Raw genomic sequence first — 5,852 nt, forward strand, 5'->3', positions numbered from 1 at the left:
GATAAAGCCTCCATTACCACCCGATTTCCTGATACTATGCTGGAAGCCATGTTTTTATATTCCATACAGCATAGAAATACTTAGCCTTTACATTCATTTTTTATATTTTTAGGGCCAGGTTTGTATCATAGCTACTAGAGATGAGCGAACTTACAGTGAATTCGATTCGTCACGAACTTCTCAGCTCGGCAGATGCTGACTTTTCCTGCATAAATTAGTTCAGCTTTCCGGTGCTCCGGTGGGCTGGAAAAGGTGGATACAGTCCTAGGAAAGAGTCTCCTAGGACTGTATCCACCTTTTCCAGCCCACGGGAGCACCTGACAGCTGAACTCATTAATGCTGGAAAAGTCATCAACTGCCGAGCCGAGAAGTTCGTGACGAATCTCAGGTGTATTTAGATAGTGGAAGAAGGTCTCCCGGAAAATTAGTGCAGTCAGCGGCGCTCTCCTCCCAGTATGGAGGGGTTGTAAATAATACTTAAAGTCCGTACCTTGCCTGGTATTATTTACAACCCCTCCATACTGAGAGGAGAGCGCTGCCGACTGCACTAATTTTCCGGGAGACCTTCTTCCACTATCTGAATTTACCTGACCATCTTCCACCTGCTGGACACGGGATCAGTGCAGGCTGCACTCCTCCATATACCACTCACTGTGGAAAGAAGCGAGCTGTGGTGTTGTGCTCATAGCGCAACACATATAGATGAGCACATTTATATATGTATTTCTTACTTTATCTCCTCCAATAAGGATAATTACGCTTAGATGCGCATCGGTCTGTCTGTTTTTCATATATAGTCCCAGGTGTAACTACACTCACAGCACCTCCCCTGGCTGTCACACCAGCAAATGACAGTAGAAGCAAACCTAAATGTATAAATGCTCAGCTTGGCAAAGAGTCTATGTGTTTTGAACGAAGAGACGAGGGGTAAGCCACTGCCAGAACCAATGGCTTAAGCTTATCTCTCCAAGAACACCCATCAATTCTAATGGGGTCCACTTATGTGTCTCTTATTTTTCCTCCTTGTGTTAGTTATTAATACCCTAGTTGGCGACACTACCTGTATATTCTTTTATTAAAATGTAGCTGATATTTTGCTCCCTGTGCCATGGTGATATGTGATTATGCTCCATGTCTATATTTAGGATGAGAAGATGAGGAGGATTTAGTAGAGACCATATTGCATAGAAGAAAACTTTCCTCATTATCCGCAAGAATACGAGATTCCTAAATGTATTCAAAGAATGACCTTCCTTATACTGAGATATTCCCTCCCAGAGAAATGTTTGAGCTTGTTAGCTTCCGCATCAAATAAGCCACCTTCTGAACATGGTATCTTTCCTCTGGGATCTCTACAACCCAGGATGAAGTATTAGATTGATATAAAATAATGTATTGCAGAATAAGTCTTTTGTGGCTGCTAAAAATCTGAAATCTAAAGCAAACAAATCCTTTTTAACATGAATATTTCAAAAGGAGTCTATGAACTGGTTTACATTAGGCCATGTCCTTTGGCCAGAGATTGAAGTAAAATCCTAGCATGACCAATTAGAGTCAAAAATCTAAGTGAAAAATCGTACATGCGAAGAAAAGGAAACCTAAGCTATAGGAAGTCATACAGAGCTATCGTATATACTTGAGTATAAGCCGACCCGAATATAAGCCGAGGCCCCTAATTTCACCCCAAAAACCCAGGAAAAGTTATTGACTCGACTATAAGCCTAAGGTGGGAAATACATCATCCCCCCCCATGTCATCATCCCACACCCCCCTTCATCATCACTGCCTGTCATCATCCCCCCCCCCCCCCTTTATCATCACCGCCTGCAGTGGTCTTCAACTTGCAGACCTCCAGATGTTGCAAAACTTCAACTGCGGGCATGCTGGGAGTTGTAGTTTTGAAACATCTGGAGGTCCGCAGGTTGAAGACCACTGTGGCCTTCATCATCACCCAGCCCCCCCCCCCTCCCCCTTTGTTTTCTACTCACCTCCCCTCGTGGGAAGGGAGGGTGAGCTGGTCTGGGCCATCTATGCTGCAGGGTCCGTCCGGTGGGGAGGGTTAGTCGTTCCGGGCTGTACATTTTCACCGGGGGGGGCCCTGTGTGTCATCGTCAAGGCAATGTCGCTAGTCCGGGGCCGGGCCTGTAGCGGAGAAGAGGCCCCCCCGGTGAAGAGGGTCAGCCTAGAACGACTAACCATCCCCACCGGACGGTCCCTGCAGCATAGATGGCCCGGACCAGCTCACCCTTCCTTCCCACGGAGGGGAGGTGAGTAGAAAACTAATGGGGGGGGGGGTCTGGAAGATGATGAAGGCCGCAGTGATCTTCAATCTGCGGACCTCCAGATGTTTCAAAACTACAACTCCCAGCATGCCCGGACAGCCGATGGCTGTCCGGGCATGCTGGGAGTTGTAGTTTTGCAACATCTGGAGGTCCGCAGGTTGAAGACCACTGATGAAGGGATTGGCAGGCGAAGAGTTCACTTGAGTATAAGCCGAGGGGGGTGTTTTCAGCACCAAAAAATTGTGCTGAAAAACTGCTTATACTCGAGTATATACGGTACTTGTGAAAAATACACACTGTCCTGGAAGAAACGCTTTCTATACCATGATAGTCATGCTTTATTTGCAAACACTTTATATACAAGCTTATGTAAAAAAATTACAATGATAGTCTTTCTTTATTTGCCTCAGATTTTAGTCATGGTGTTGTAGGAAGTTGAGGGCACTTTTTGTGTATTTTATTTTTTAGATATTTGTAAATATGAAATCATTTGGATTTAGATTTCCTAACATTTAGATTTCCTACTTTTTAAGCGGTGAAATTTCTTAATTTTTGTTAAAAAAAAAAAAGTTTGCATGCTATGTTTTTTGGGCCATACATTGTAAGGTTTTTTTTTTTTTTCTGGCGTTTTTTGGAAAACTACCACTGCAGTTTTTGAGCCCAAACCAGAAGTAGTAGCAGTAGGACATAGAAGTATAAGTCCTTCCTTTTATTTTCTATTCCTTTTGAATACACTTACTGGCTTTGGCAAAAAAAACTGCAGTTTAAAAAAACTAACAAAAAAAAACACAAAACCTGCGCAGATTTGATGCAGAGGATTTCAAGCTGTGCTCAGTCATTCAGTTTACATTATTTGCAGCAGAAAATCTTGCGCATCAAATTTGCGCAGAATACTGTACGTGTGAATAGACCATTAATGTGAAATTACATACTGGCCAATGAGCTCCTACTCTGTGGCTTGCTGCTCTGGCTCACAGGGTGTGAGTGGGGTCAGAAGAGTGTTAAAGGGGTACTCCGGCACTTAGACATCTTATCCCCTATCCAAAGGACAGGGGATAAGATGCCTGATCGCGGTGGTCCTGCCGCTGGAGACCCCCGTGATCTTGCACGCCGCACACCCCGTTAAAATCAGTCCCCGGAGCGTGTTCGCTCCGGGTCTGATTACTGCCGATCACGTATTCTGGGTTTACACATCTTATTCCCTATCCAAAGGATAGGGAATAAGATGTATGATCGCAGGGGTCCCGCCGCATGGGACCCCCACGATCTTGGTGCAGCCCCCGGCATTCTGTGTGGGGCGCTGCTTCCGAGACGGGGAAGTGACGTCACGGGCATGCCCCCTAGAGACGTCATGCCACGCCCCCTCAATTCATGTCTATGGATAGGGGATAAGATGTATAAACCCGGAATACCCCTTTAATATTTTTTGGGTGAAATATCACATTATAAAGGGGTTGTTTCACCTTAGCAAAACTCTTTCATTTGAGAGCCGCCACTGTGGTCAGCTGATTAGTGCTGTCCAAGTACCAAGACTGAAAGCTGCTATTACCTGAGCATTTTGTTTTTATCATCACTGTAGAAATATAGTTTACTAGGGGGGGGGGGGGCCATAAGTCCATCAGAGTATGGAACAGGAGATGAGTGCATTGGTCCCTATGTGGGGCTTGTAGGAGTATCGGAGAGCAGTCGCTGAGCTAGTAGAAAGTAGTAAGCTAAGTATACCATCAGCCTGTGTGATATTGGTGTGGGCCTGTGTGAAGTAACACAGGCCTAGAGGGCTTCTGTGAAGTGAATAGAGACCTTAAGTTGTTTTTTGCAACTTTCCTTTTTTACTTTGCAGTTGTTGCGAATTTATGAAGTGTAAATGCCAAAATGTCGCAAGTCAAAGCCAGGTCAGACCTGGATTACAAAAATGCCTTTGGAGGGTACTTTTTAAAAATCTCACAAAAAGTCAAAGACGAGAGGAGGAATCATACAAAACTGTGTTCTGAAATGAATTATTGTTTTTTCTTGTGTATGCCACATTTATCAACCCCCCTTGATAGTATGATGAATGTGTCAAAATGTAGTATGATGAATGTAGGCAAAACAAAGCAAAAAAAAAAAATACTTCTAACTCACTTTCCAAAAACATCAATAATAAAATTGTCCCCCATAGACACTAGGCCGAAAGACCATACATCCCGCTGCTAGGTTGGCCTGCAGGAGGGACAGGAAAACATGAAGCTGGTGGAGTGGAGGCTGGGGGATGTGGTCCAGCGAAGAGCTCTACAAGATGGTGACCTGTTCAGGGAGCAGCAAGTCTCTGATGGGGAAGTGGTTCAGCTGCTTTACCAAGTGGGGCTTGTAGGAGTATCGGAGAGCAGTCGCTGAGCTAGTAGAAAGTAGTAAGCTAAGTATATCATCAGCCTGTGTGATATTGGTGTGGGCCTGTGTGAAGTAACACAGGCCTAGAGGGCTTCTGTGAAGTGAATAGAGACCTTAAAGCGTTACTGTCATTTACATAAACTTTTGAAAGTCGTCAAGATATGTCAAAAGTTTAGATCACACCAGATATGACCAGGTGAAGTGACCGGTAGTGCCGGCAGGTCAGCTGATCCAACTAATGTTCTCTCCATAGACTCCATAGTCTGATCTGGTGGCCGGCTAAAGAGTAAATGTGCGCTTCACCCGGTTATTACTCTCTATTGCAGTGGGTCTCGGGACTGAGACCCAGTTCAATCTAAACTTTTGCCATGTCTGGAAGACATACGAAAAGTTTATATAAAATGACAGCAATGCTTTAAATAGCCTTTTATATTGTTAAATATCAGTATACTTCTTTTACCATTGTATTCTAGAAACATTTAATTATCAGTGCCACCTAGCGTGAATGTAACCATTAGGCTTTGGCGTCTTATCTGAGAATTGTAACAAGCTTGCTGTGCCACTGTATGTGGAAAAAGGGTACTCCGCTGCCCTGCTTCGGAATCTCTGCTCCCAAGCATCCGGAAGTTTATTGTTCAGAACGCTGTGTGCGGGCTTCCGTGTTCAGGGCCACCCCTCGTGATGTCACGCCCGCCCCCTCGTCACCAGGGGCAGCCCTGAACATGGAAGCCCGCACACAGCGTTCTGAACAATAAACTTACGGATGCTGGGGAGCGGAGCTTCCAAAGCAGGGCAGCGGAGTACCCCTTTAAAGGGGGTTATTAGGACATTTAAAAAATACGAAGTAGTCAAGACAATAGGTGCCAGGATCATCGCGAGACAAGTGTATTTTCATGTTTACCCCGACCCAATAACATATTAAGCATTTTTATCCTTGGAAAAAACTTTTAAATTAAACAGTTTTGTTTAAATTACATTGACTTGCAATTGCCTTTCTAAAGGGGCACCACTTAGGAAGATATTGAGAAACCCCACATTACATTATGCTTGTTTCTGGCTCTCTACTCTGGCTCTATGACATTTATATAGCCTTAAAGGGCATATGGACATGGGTAATCCTGATGGGAAAGCCCCTTTAAGACAAAATGCTTGAGTCATACAGATCTCATATAAGATAGGACCAGGGACTATTCATAGTATTCA

Source organism: Hyla sarda, chromosome 7 (genome assembly GCF_029499605.1).
Source record: "Hyla sarda isolate aHylSar1 chromosome 7, aHylSar1.hap1, whole genome shotgun sequence".
In the NCBI taxonomy this organism is placed as follows: domain Eukaryota; kingdom Metazoa; phylum Chordata; class Amphibia; order Anura; family Hylidae; genus Hyla; species Hyla sarda.